The sequence below is a fragment of the Aedes aegypti genome, chromosome 1, assembly GCF_002204515.2.
Source record: "Aedes aegypti strain LVP_AGWG chromosome 1, AaegL5.0 Primary Assembly, whole genome shotgun sequence".
NCBI lineage: Eukaryota > Metazoa > Arthropoda > Insecta > Diptera > Culicidae > Aedes > Aedes aegypti.
In genome coordinates, this window is record NC_035107.1 from 18904396 (window position 1) to 18918497 (window position 14102).

Genomic DNA, 14102 nt, shown 5'->3' on the forward strand with positions numbered 1-14102 from the left:
TGTATTGTCTTGATAAGCAATTCGTGTATTGTTGTACAATACAAAAACAATTCAACAAACTGTATCATGGTTGCATTCGTCGTTACAGCTAATGTCAAGTGACTTTTAAAAAACTACTTATTTTTACTTTTTGAATATTTTCCACCCAACATTTCTTGCTTTTTGAACTTGTTTTGTTTATTTCTTTCAGCAAAGCTACATAGAAAAAAGCAACAGTTGTTTTACGCGAAAATAGGAATTTGACCAAAATTGTAAGGTATAAAACCAATTAAAAACAATACAATGTTCTGTTACAATATATTATATTGTTTTTGAATTGTATAACCAAACATGAATAATTGCTTTAAAAACACGTTCATGGTTCTCATTACTGCAAAGCTTGTTTCAGTGTACTACTGGTCACTCTATTTCTGGATTGAGCTTAAGCATCATTCTACTCTACCTTGTCCGGTCAGTAGACTTTGCGCCCATTCAAATCACGTCGTGCGTCAGAAGTTGTTGCTTTTGTTTTGATCATAGTTTTCGCGCTGCTGTGTTCTGTTTCCCCCTTTGGCCTTTTATTATCACCCAACCACCCACTGAACTTACTGTTTGACGGACTGATAAAGTGATCAACACTGTTCTGCTGCTGCAAAAATCCGTTCCCATCCGCCGTTTTTTGTCGTCGTTCCGTGCGCTCCTTCCCTGCTAAATTATCATACAACTTACAGATAAACCAGTGACGAGAGTTTCGGCCTTATCAGCTGCGCGGTTCCCTTTTCCGATTTAACAGTGGTCAGAGTGCATTCGCTCCGCTTCCGAGATTTGGAAAAATCAATTTTTGTTTGCCTAGGTACTGTTTTTCTCCGCGAGTGTCTTGTTCGGTGTGCCAAAAGTTCCCGTTGTTTGCGGTTTCGCCGATTCAGCGGAGCGGTCATCATTTCGTGAAGGTAACTAAGAACTGGGATAAAAGTAAGAAAAAAGAGGGCTTTTCAATTCTGGCTAGTTTGGTTTTATTGGTTCTCTAACTCTAATAAAGTCATATTTTCTCACACGGGGGCAAACAGAAAAAAAGAAAGGATTTGTTTTTATTCATTTTTCGATCGCTTAATAGATTAAAGGCGCTAGGCAGCGGCAACAAGGTCACTTCCGGTCCTTGGGACGGTTCTCGGTTGGAAAATCTTGGAATGAAAATCGCTATGCACTTCTCTACACAGAGTGCACAATGGTCCAAATCGACGATTTATCAGGGGAAAAGTGTTTATTATGCTCTCGTTGATTTCAGACGGATGATGTCTTCAGTTCGTAATTGAGTTTTGCAGCTTCTTAGAATAAATTTGAATTAAGTGGTTCAGGTATTAATTTTGAATTAAACTTTTTCTGTTTGGGGAAATTTGTGATTGCGTTCTTCAGCTGAATTATTTTTTTATCAGGAATAAGTTTAACGGAGGCACTTTTGATCTAACTCTTCATTTGAGCTTAGCAATTAATTCTAAAAGTTTTACTTTTGGGTGAACCCAGTTTCTTCTTCTCTCTGGCATTACATCCCAACTGGGACAGAGCCGGCTACTCACCATAGTCATCTTATGATCACTTCACCAAATAGTAACTGAAAGCCATACATCATGTATGTTAGGCGTGATCGTAGCACACCATGCTAAATTTGAATTGTAAACATTAGCAATCAAATTTTCAATCACAGCAAGTTGCGCGTTGCCCGAGCATAACTCGGTCTCTTTTGCCGTGAACCGTAGAATAGTGAAGACGTGAATAAATTGGCTTTTGGTAATTTGTGTAAAACCTGAAGGAGTCTGATGAAGCAACTCGATTGAAGACACCAATCATGGGCCATTGCTCGATTGGAGTGGTTGGTTACCGTATAGCAAACCGACCAACAAATGTAAAAAACTCATCAAGCTTCAAGATTTTTTCAGCAGTTTCAACGAAAATTCTGGAGCGAGATGGAACATTTAGGCATCGTCAAGCTGAACGGATCGATTTATTCGACATGGAAGACGAAGGTGGAGTTCCTGCTGATCCGCAAAGTTCTTTGGAGATTCGTGACAGGAAAAAGGCCAGAACTTGGCGCTGGTCCTGGGGCGTTGAATGAAGCAACGATTGAAGCTTGGGAAAATGGCGACCATCGTGCGCTTGCGACTATCGGACTTTTATTGGAGGAAAACCAGTTGAACCCCATCAAAGGGTCCAAAACGGCAGAGGAAGCAACGCTTACCTCGAAGGTGTCTTTGCTCAAGAAGATCTGTGATAAACGGTACTCCGACGGCGAGGACATAGAGCGACATGTGTTCGCAATGGAGGAGCTTTTCGAGCGGCAAGCCAGTTGCTGGACCAAAATCTGCAGGTCGTTATGGTACTCGGGAGTGCATCGGAATCGTCCAACATGTTAACGACACCAGAGCAGATGACGAGCTCACTCTCGAAGTTAGTTGATGAAGTCTCGAAGCGGTTTTCTGGAGCACGTGTCGAATCAGTTCTCAAAGCAGATACGAAGAAGCAGAAGATAAAGTGCCACTTTTGCCAGAAGCCTGACCACAATCAGAAGGATTGTCGCGCGATGGCGGAACAAGCAGTAGAAAACCGTAACAAGTGTCGTACTCAAGGTGAGAAACGGAATGCTCCTAGGGTGAAAGCGGCTCGTCAAGAAACCCGGAGTGAAGCGAAGCCGGAATTTTTGTTTGTAGCGATGGGCGGCGCAATGCAGACAGATGCGTGGGTGATCGACTCAGGTGCAACTTCTCACATGTGTTTAAGTCTGGATCGATTTGTGAGCATCAACGAAAGCGTGCAGCAGGAAGTCATCTTGGAAAACGGCCAGAAAACATTGGCCAAGGGAATCGGATTGTTCCCGTTGTGATTTATCGGTGTAGATTGTGAACCCCTGCAGTGTTGATCAGACTCATTTCCCCGAAAATCGAATTGTGAAGCCATGAACTGTTATAACTGTGCGTTGTATTTCTGAGATGGAGGGGGAGGTGGTTGGGCTTGAGTGTTGCACATGGGATCCGACAGTTTCGATCTCGGTGGGCCGCAATTCAAGTTTCGGTGAAATGATTCGCACTCACTCACTCACTCATTTCATTTCACCGAAACTTGAATTGTGGCTCTCTGGGATCTAAATTGATCGATTTTGTGTGCAGTACTCAAGCTTAACCATCTGCTTTTCTATCTTAGGAGGATAGATCATGGTTGTAGTAGTTCGTGGCTTCGTAGTTCGGAAAATGTTATTTTCGGGGAAATGAGTCTGAACAACACTGAACCCCTGTTCGATCTCTTTGAGCAATTTACAACGACCGTGTTTTATGTTGTAAATGTAGCTTTAGCTGTAAGTTTATTTATCATTAGTTTTAAGGTAATTCAATTGTTGCATGGTACTTACAAAAATCGGTATAAGAGGGTATTTTGACACAATTCAATCGTACTAACGAATTCTCACACGTGTAATCTGTAGATTTACTATAAGTTAGGTTAAGTTTTAACAAATTAGATATAACAACTTACAATTTGTGTGTGCAGTGTTGATCAGACTCATTTCCCCGAAAATCGAATTGTGAAGCCATGAACTGTTATAACTGTGCGTTGTATTTCTGAGATGGAGGGGGAGGTGGTTGGGCTTGAGTGTTGCACATGGGATCCGACAGTTTCGATCTCGGTGGGCCGCAATTCAAGTTTCGGTGAAATGATTCGCACTCACTCACTCACTCATTTCATTTCACCGAAACTTGAATTGTGGCTCTCTGGGATCTAAATTGATCGATTTTGTGTGCAGTACTCAAGCTTAACCATCTGCTTTTCTATCTTAGGAGGATAGATCATGGTTGTAGTAGTTCGTGGCTTCGTAGTTCGGAAAATGTTATTTTCGGGGAAATGAGTCTGAACAACACTGTGTGTGTGCATGAACTTTTATAATAGGGAACAAATTTACTGTTTAGAAACAGCTTGAGAATAACTGTAAGTTCAAATTTAGTTGTAGTTTAGAATAATCAAATAATCAAAGTTTTAGAAATCACCTTTTACAAATTACTTGCTATCTGGTTTGCTCTCTAGCTATCAATGATAAGAATGACATAGCAGATCATTGCATTGTCTCTTTGTCATGCCATCGGTTTGACAGACCGTTGAACGGTTGACTCCTGTCGTCATTGACATGTGACCAGAAGTGCTGCCAGTATCAACATCCTCTCCCCCGTAACACTGGCCACCAGGTCCAGTTTTACTATCTTCGTCAACCTCTAGTACTGCCAACCTAGCCACAGGTCTACGCACAAGCCCTCTCGCAGTTTGAACAATAGCTTGCCGAATTCTCCCATCCGCCCCTTGTATCACTTGAACTACGCGGCCTCTAGTCCACTCGTTTCTGTTTCCTTCGCCAATTACCAGCACCAACTGTCCGTCAGCTATGGCTCGTGCTTCACCACACCACTTAGGCCGTTTCGTCAACGTGGGCAGATATTCCCTTATCCACCTTCTCCAAAATACGTCCAGCTGTTGTTGAACTTGGTGCCACGATGAACGGAGGGCATCCGGCGAACTGGTTGCTTCTACTGCAGGCTGACGGACGCCACTTGAATTGCCCAGCAAAAAGTGATTCGGAGTAAGTGCCTCACTTTCCTCCGACGTCAGTGGCAGATACGTTAATGGACGGCAGTTCACAATTGCTTCAGCTTCCACCATAAATGTTTCCAACGCCTCGTCGTCCAACTTGCGGTTATTGTTGTACGCAGTCTCTACAGCAGCTTTGATGGAGCGCACCATCCGCTCCCATGCTCCGCCCATGTGCGGAGTGCCAGGTGGGTTAAACACCCATTTGGTTGCCGTTCCTGTAAAGGTAACGGCCAACTGCTCCTCTTGCTCCTTCAGCAATCAAGCGGCTCCCACAAAATTAGTGCCGTTATCCGAATAGATTTCGGCTGGTGCTCCTCTGCGGCAGATGAACCGGCGAATGCATTTGACACACGAATCAGTAGTCAGGCTATGAGCAACTTCTACGTGCACCGCTCGTATTGTTAAGCACGTAAAAACGGCTATCCAGCGTTTTGCGCTACTCCTCCCTATCTTTACCATTAGCGGACCAAAGAAATCTAAGCCGGTATAGGTGAACGGTCTTACAAAGGACGCCATTCGTGCTAATGGTAAAGGTGCCATGCGGGGAATTTTCGGTAAGCTCTTATAGATACGACACCATTGACACGCCTTGGCTGCGCTATTGACCGCCATCCTGAGCCGTGGGATGTAGTATGACTGCCGCACCTCGTTCACCACAGTTTCAGTGTTTCCGTGCAGGAATCTACGATGGTAGTTGTCCAGCAACAACATCGTAAATTTGTGTTTCCTTGGGAGGATCACAGGGAACTTCGTTTCCTTGTCAACGTTTGGAGCCGCTCCAATTCTACCATCGACGCGAATAATGGCTTGCTCATCTAGCATTGGACATAATTGATGAAGAGCACTGCTTTTATCTAAGGGTATTTGTTCCGTTATCGACTTCGATTGATTGTGCTTCAGGACCGTCATCTCATCTGGGAAGCACTGCCACTGTGTCTCTCGAATAAGTAGGTTTTTGGCACTTTGGAGTTCTTCCGATGATAGTGGACCAACGAATCTTTCACATCGTGCGATCTTCCGCTTTAGGTTTTCCACGAAACGATAAACGTAAGCGGTAGCCCGGATTGCTTTAGTCAATCGGGAAAAGCGCTCAAGTTCTACGAGACGTTCTGGAATACGTGCTGCCTTGTGAGCGTAACAGGGACGTAGCTCTTCTTCTGTTGATGGCTTGTTCACTTTCTGTTCCGGCCATGCCGGTTCCGACGATCCAAGAAACGCAGGTCCTTTGAACCAAATGGAGTTCGCAGTTAGGTCAGGCCCGTCGCCCCATTTTGTAGCGATGTCAGCAGGGTTATGCTTGGTGGGAACCCAACGCCAATTTTCCACATCGGTGATCGTCAGCAATTCTCCCACTCTACATGCGACGAATTGCTTATACCGTCGATGATCAGCCCGCAGCCAGCAGAGGACGGTTGCTGAATCGCTCCAAAACACTTTTCTTGTAATGCGTACGGTATGATTTTCTTCAATAAATTGCGACAGACGAGCGCCTAGTACTGCGGCCAGCAGTTCCAGGCGGGGGATTGATAACGTTTTCAGAGGGGCAACCTTAGTTTTCGCTGCGACGAGCGCGCATTCGGTGATTCCATCAGCGTTCGACGTACGAAAATACCCAATTGCACAATACGCAGATTCACTGGCATCTACAAATATGTGGAGTTGGAGATCTTGGTATCGCTGTTTGGTGGCACATGAGAAGTAACACCGAGGAATTTTGAGGCTGCGAACCTCTTCGAATAGCCTTATCCAATTCTTCCACCTTTGATACAGTTCTTCGTTCACCTTTTCATCCCACTGTATCCCTTCTCTCCAGACTTCTTGTAAAAGAATCTTCCCGTGCACTACAAACAGGCTCAATAGGCCCAGCGGGTCGAACAGCGACATTAAACATTTCAGCATCTGCCTTTTGGTAGGATGTTCGTCAGCCCTGATCAGATCACTGATTTCCTGCTTCATCGCAGTTGAGAAACTGAAGGCGTCTTCTTGCGTCAACCACAAGAGTCCGAGTACCCGCTCGTAATCGTTTTGTTTATCCGCTGCGAATCTCTTATCTTCTCCGGGTTTTCCTTCTCCTAAAGCGTCCAGGACATCTCTGCTATTCGATAGCCAGTTTCTTAGCTCAAATCCGCCTTCTTTGTGAATGAAACGCATTTCCTGTGACACCTTGATCGCCTCTTCTGCGGACTCGTAGCTCTCTAGGGAGTCGTCCACGTAATGGTTGTCCACGATGCCTTCAACTGCTCGAGGGTATAGCCCTTGGAACTCCTTGGCGTTTCTGTTCTTGATATATTGAGCAGACGCCGGGGAGCATGTAGAGCCGAACGTAGCAACATCCATAAGGTACACATCAGGTGTTTTGGAAGGATCGTTACGCCAAAGAAACCGCTGGGAATGGCGATCTTTTTTGCGAATTAGAATTTGGTGGAACATCTCCTTTGTATCAGAGGAGACGCCCACTTTGAACTGCCGGAATCGTACCAGCACTCCAGGAAGGGAAGTCAGCTGATCTGGACCTTTCAGCAGTACATCGTTGAGGGAGATTCCGTTCACGGCCGCCCTAGCATCCCAGATCATGCGAACCTTGCCTGGCTTCCGGGGATTCGTTATTACTCCCAACGGTAGGTACCAATTGCGTCGCAAGTCGGCGTTGGCCAACTCGTCCTCTGTGGCACAATGCGCGTAACCTTTTATCTGGTAGTCCTCCAGTTGTTGCTGCAGAGTATGTTTGAGTTCAGGATTACGACTCATTCGTTTTTCGAGACACTGGAGCCGTCGAAAAGCCATTCCATAGCTATCAGGTAGCTCAACATGATCAAATTTCCAGAGCAGACCTGTTTCAAAGCGGCTACCGATTCGAACCGTTGTATCCGCTAATATCCGTAGAGCACGCTTATCGAACTCCGACAAGAGAGCACTTGCGGGTTGCACGCCAGCATCCTCGCTCGCAAAGAAGTCCTTGACTAGATTGTGGAGATTTTGATCAGAAGAACAGCCGCAGGCATGGTAGTTTACTGATAGCGTTTGACCATCATTTGATGCACCACCATAAATACACCAGCCTAATCTGGTTTTAGCAGCGATAGGCTCGCGCCGAAGTCCTTCTCGTACTCTCAACGGAACCATCAAATCCAAGTTGTTGATTCCAATTAATAGCTTCGAAATCGCCTTAGTGTAGCTCTTCACTGGAAGTCCTTTAAGGTGCGCAAACTGCGCAGAAAGATGCTCGTACGAAAGCGATTGAATGGGCAGCGACAACTCCTTAACTGTCTGTACTTCATCTAACTTGTACTGTCTACCTTCAGTCGATGAGATGACCAGCGACATTTGCTTCGATCCTTTTTCTGTGCGTGTCACATTAGCCGTCCACAACAAACACAGAGGCATCGTTACACCTTCGGCACCTAGTTCTTTAACCAGGCTATCCTCAATGAGTGTTAAAGATGATCCGTCGTCGAGAAACGCGAAAGTGTCCACTGTTCCTCTGGGACCATGCATGGTCACTGGTACTATTCGGAATAGCAGCGACTGTTTAGGCTGGCGATGCGTAAGGTTTTCTGCGTTATTCGCTGGTGACTGCGCCTGCGAAACCGTGGTACTCCGCGTCGAATGAAGCATTGGATGGTGGCGGTATTCGCAGCCGTTTGTTCCACAATTGCTGGTTTTCCTGCAGCTTCTTCGGCCGTGCGAGTTCAAACAATTTCGGCAAAGCTTGTTCAACTGGACACACTTCCAACGACCATCCACAGAAAGAGATTGAAAATTTCGGCAATCCTGGATACGATGACCAACGTTTTTGCAAGCGGGACACTCCTTCACTTCCTCTCGAACAGTAGCTGGCTTGGCTTCCGCACTATCGTTAGTATCACTGAGATGCGAATTCACATTTCCGCTTGACTTCGGGTGCACACTATTCCTTCCGCTGCTGCTAGCATACACTGTCACTTTACTCACTGCTTTAACTACACTGGACATGAAGAGGCCAAACGTTTTGAGATTCACCTCGGAGAATCCCTGAAGATATGATCCCCATTCCATTTGAAGATGCGGTGGGAGTTTGGTGACAAGTTCCGCGAGAAGGGAAGGGTTTGAGAGATGTGCGGTTTGTCCAGCGACCTCAAGGTGATCGCAGAGACTTTGAATAGACATACCAAAGTCGATTATACTTTGAAATTTGTCCAATTTTGGTGGTGGTGCTGAGCGCACCTTGTCTAAGAGAGCTGCAATCAGCAGCTCTGGGCGACCATACAGCAAATGGAGAGTTTCCATGATGTGTGGCACTGACTCCGGTAATAGTAATCGGCTTTGAACGGCCTCGTATGCTGCGCCTTTCAAACTTCGTTGAAGGCGGCAAAGGTTTTCGGCACTGGAGTACCCACAAGCAAGTGTAGTGTTCATAAAACTGCTTATGAATACCGGCCAGTCGGCTGGGTTGTCGGAAAAGGGGGGTAAGTCGCGCGGCATGACTTGCCTGGCAGCTAACTGCGAGGGAGAAGGGGCAAAGGTGGCTAAATTTGCATTGAGCAATGGTGATTGCGAGGGCAATAAAGCGATACTACCAAATTGCCTTATTAAGTGTTGAAGGTTGTCGTCATTACTGGCTGATGACATATTTACTGGCAGAGGACAATTATCTGGCTTACCTGGTGGCTGAGGGAGTGATACTTCTCTTAGAGGAACTGCATTAGGCACCACGGGCGCGGACGGAGGCAGGTGCGACATCGCAGACGTAGATGAAAACGAGCTCACCGGCGGGGCAGCCAACACAGGCCCATGAGCGGGCGCTGGAATGGATGCAGGTTCTGCCTGATATCCCGGTGGAAATACAGGATATGATGGTGGACGGTATGGTGCAGAAACAGGCGGCGGCATTGCTGTAGCTTGAAGCATCGGAGGTACTACGGACGTGCTGAAGTGAGATGACGCTAATCTTCCATGTTGATGTTGTTGAACGGATGGACCTGGAATCCTTGGCACTGTTTGTGCTACCGACGACTGCAGTTCTGATGAATATTCTGCAATGGGTGCCAACTGGGGAATGGCGATTGCAGGTGGCATCAATCTAGCCGCAGGTACCGATTGTCGTGACGTATTACTAAAACTTCCGAATTTAAAAATTCGGCCGGCTCCAACCGACTTGGCAGAAAACTTCCGTAAACGAAAATCACGCCTAATCGTGTTAACGTTAGCCAACAGAATGATTTATCAAACACGACGCCGGCTCTTCGACCCTACTTGCTCGTATTCTTGAGTTGGAGCTGGTCTCTAGAAGCTCAATCGGTCGTCTCCGTCTTTCTGAAGCGGAGTGCTTACCGATTACACGCTCTCCCTTTTCAACGCACCTTCGATGTGCGCGTGTCGTACGTTCGGAATCACGTTGGTTCGTTTCTAACCACCCGAAGTTCTCGCGCCTTTTTTCCACTCTACTCGTCATGCCGAAGCTTGCATCTCCGCTCGACACAATTCGATTCCCAAGCCACATACAAATGCTCTCTCTTTCGCGATAATGCTATAAATGAATCATATTCATTTTATGCAGTTCATTCCTCTGGCTTCTTTTTGTTTTTGTTTTTGTTGCATCGTTTCCTGTTCCCGTATTTTATAGCAGGTGCCAAACACACTGAACCTTTTCTAAGCAGGTTTTTCTAATCACGCTTTTCATGATAATTATTTTATTTCATTATGCAACCTTTATCTACTACACCGATGAGGAAAACGAATATGTTGCTGGTTCCGGAGCGGATTGTACCGACTTGTACGTATGCACCGGCATGGCCGACGGCGCGATCACCAAATTGGCCACCTCTTCCGCTCTCGGGTACATGGAAGATGCTGTTACGATAGCTTGTTGCTCAAAGAAAGGGACTTTCGCTGGAGTAGATTGGGCCAAGGGCACATTCCCTGTATTTTTGCTGAAGACGGCATGTCTTGTTGCATCTTTGTCAGGGTTCGGATCCGTTTTGGAATCGTCCATCGTTGGATTGACTGCTGAAGTCGAACGATGGTTCGGCATCGAAGGATGTTTGAGGGGACTTTGCTGATTCTCCTTATCTGGCAACTCGACTTGGGTCGGAATACAACTTCCAGTAGCAGCATTCTGCTTCGTCTGGTTCGAAGGGGCTGGCGGCAGTAAACAACCTGCATCCGTTACCACTGGCACGTTGTCGTCTTTCTGCTCCGCACATTCGTTCACCCACATCGCTACCTTCGCGAGGCTGGTTTGCTTGCTTACTCGGCTTCGTTTGCTCCGAACACTTTCGTGGTCTCGTTCCGATTCGAGTTGACTTTCGAGCAACTTATATTTCTCCTCGATGAACTTCTCCTTCATTGCGTGAAGCTCTGCGAGCTTCTCCAGCTGTAGATTTACCCTCTCGGATTTCACCGAACTGTTGGAGGTTCGGGAATGTCGAGAAACGGACACGCTACTGCATAGATCGTTCGCATGACATTTTGGGCATGACCACGATCGGTCCTTGATCGAGTCTGTCACGCCGGCACACGAGAAGTGCCACCACATCTGACAAACGTCGCACTGCACCATTGCATCCTCACCGTTTCGACGGTCGCACTGTACGCAATCTGTACGATTTTCGTCGAGCGTGTGTGCGGGATGCCGTGTTAGATCTCCGTGCATGTCCGGAAGAGATTTATGTGAAATAGATTCCATATCGACGCGTTGATCGCAACTGCTGACGATTTTCCTAAAGATTGTTCCCGTTGTGATTTATCGGTGTAGATTGTGAACCCCTGTTCGATCTCTTTGAGCAATTTACAACGACCGTGTTTTATGTTGTAAATGTAGCTTTAGCTGTAAGTTTATTTATCATTAGTTTTAAGGTAATTCAATTGTTGCATGGTACTTACAAAAATCGGTATAAGAGGGTATTTTGACACAATTCAACCGTACTAACGAATTCTCACACGTGTAATCTGTAGATTTACTATAAGTTAGGTTAAGTTTTAACAAATTAGATATAACAACTTACAATTTGTGTGTGCATGAACTTTTATAATAGGGAACAAATTTACTGTTTAGAAACAGCTTGAGAATAACTGTAAGTTCAAATTTAGTTGTAGTTTAGAATAATCAAATAATCAAAGTTTTAGAAATCACCTTTTACAAATTACTTGCTATCTGGTTTGCTCTCTAGCTATCAATGATAAGAATGACATAGCAGATCATTGCATTGTCTCTTTGTCATGCCATCGGTTTGACAGACCGTTGAACGGTTGACTCCTGTCGTCATTGACATGTGACCAGAAGTGCTGCCAGTAACAACACGGATCGTGCAATCTCACATTAGTTTCCCCGCATGTTAGGACACCAGGATCATGACGCTGTCCGAGAGCTTGAAACGACGCAGTTAGCATCAGGTATCACGATTGAAGATTGCGGTTGTCGAATCTGTATGCGTATGTTGTCCCGAGCTTGCGCGCCTCCCATTCTCAAAGTGATCAAAACGTAAGCCAAAACAAGTATTGGATCTTATCCACACGAACGTTTTCGGCCTCATGCGAACACCAACGCCGAGAGGATGTCGATATTTTTTTACCTTGAACGACGATTTCTCCCGCTACTGCGTCGTTTATTTCCTGAAAAACAAATCTGAAGTGAGCGATCATATCAAGGAGTATGCAAGGTATGTTAAAACGCTGTTTGGTAATTAGCCAAAAGTCATCCGTTCGGACCAAGGTGCGAAATTCAAAAAGGACACGATGGACAAATGCTGTAGAGAAGAAGAAATCAGACAAAAAATTACCGTTGCATATACCCCGTAGAATAGTGTTTCGGAGAGAAAAAATCGCTCACTGGTAGAGATGGCGCGCTGCATGATATTGGATTCCCGTTTGCCATTGAAGCACTAGGCAAAGGCTGTTAACACTGCCAACTATTTGTAGAATCGATTGCCAACCAAACCGTTGAAGAAGACCCCAATCGAAACGTGGAGTGGATCAAAGCCGGATCTGAGTCATCTGAAGCTTCTCGGATCGCCGGTGTAACAGAAGAGATCAAAGCTTGAAGCTAAGTTAAGAAAGCTGATGTTCGTTGGATATTCGCTGCAGCATAAAGCAAACCGCTTCATAAACCCTGAAAACGACAAACTGGTTTTGAGCCGCGATGCTGCGTTCCTGCAACCGAACATCATGAGGGATGATTAATTATCCTTTCAAATCCCCCAAACTTGCAACGATACGCGGTATAACTTTGTGTAGGAGCTGAATAATACCGGTGTCATGAATGTCGGAGAAATGATCGCTGGCATACTGACGAAGCCATTAGCAAAAGTCAAGCTGCAGCTGTTCCGGAAGAAGATTGGCCTTCAGCAATTCGAGCTTGAGGAGGAGTGAAGGAGTCTGATGAAGCAACTCGATTGAAGACACCAATCATAGTAGTCTTGAATAGAACTTAGAGAGTATAATTCAGTTTATGTCAACCACTCAATAGCTTCGGTTGAATTTCTTCCACCCTCCAAGAAAACCACGTTTTTTACTGTTTCGGCTGATCCCGAAACACAAAATTTTTTGGCGACAATGTAAAAAGCAAAGAAGACTGCCCTACCCTCGAACGATTTACCATGCCGACGGTGATCAACCAGGAGAAAGTTCTAGAGTCACTTTCCACCATCCTCAGCGAATTTGTGTTCGACTCCGAACACATCCGAACTTGCTTCCTAGCCTTCGTGCGCTAAGGCAAGATAAACATAAACTAATTTCGAAACCGATTTCTGCATCAGAAACATCTGCTACGGTCGATCTACAACGGTGGTAGGTCATTTGGCATAAAGTCGTTTGGCATAAAGCCGTTTGGCATAATGAGTCTGAAACCAAGAATTTCTCAATTTTCGTTTTTACGTTTCTATTCAATCTTTCTGATGACACAAGGCTTGTTTTGGAGTCAATTGATACAAAATGGCACTCTATTCAACAGTCATTCGCTCTTGAATAAATTTAAGCACATTAGGAAAGTTTTTGCCAATAGTATTTTATTATTTATCCAGAAATTACCCTTCTTTTATATATTAATTCTTCTTTTGAGTTTCGCTATTGGAACAAATTTTTGCACTGAACATTTTTATATATTTAGCACAAATTTACCGTTTTATTAATTGTTCTATTTTTTTTCTTATATATGATGTAACCATTATTATAGGTATGAAAACTGTTGATTTTAAATTTCAATAAATTTCTCCTTCTTTTATGCATAGGCTGTTCTTTGGAGCTATATTTTTTAAGTATTTTTGTATAGAACTGACAGAAGGGCGGCAATCGATAACATTGATCTGCTCAAATTATCAGCGAAAAGAGAAATCGATTACTGCAGTTACTTTGATGGGTTGTGCTACTTTTCCCCGAATGTCGTTTCCCCAAATGCCATTTCCCGAATATCCCGTTTCCTCGACTAGCCCACTCCCCCGGAAAATTTTTAGCACCCATAATTGTCGTTACTATATACATTTCAGGGGGGTGAACGAACTGACCATCTAATATGCACCCTTCTTTAT

The 14102-nt window shown here is 45.0% G+C and overlaps 1 protein-coding gene across 1 annotated transcript in view; it reads left to right on the forward strand.

Annotated features, from left to right (window-relative positions):
- Positions 1-532: 532 nt before the first annotated feature.
- The window catches only part of LOC5568128 (probable glutamine-dependent NAD(+) synthetase), a 380498-nt gene continuing 366928 nt past the window's right edge, over positions 533-14102 (forward strand). Inside the window, exon 1 of the mRNA XM_021839068.1 lies at positions 533-929. The gene's annotated coding sequence lies outside the window, so the exon portion shown is untranslated. The remainder of the gene's footprint in view (positions 930-14102) is intronic.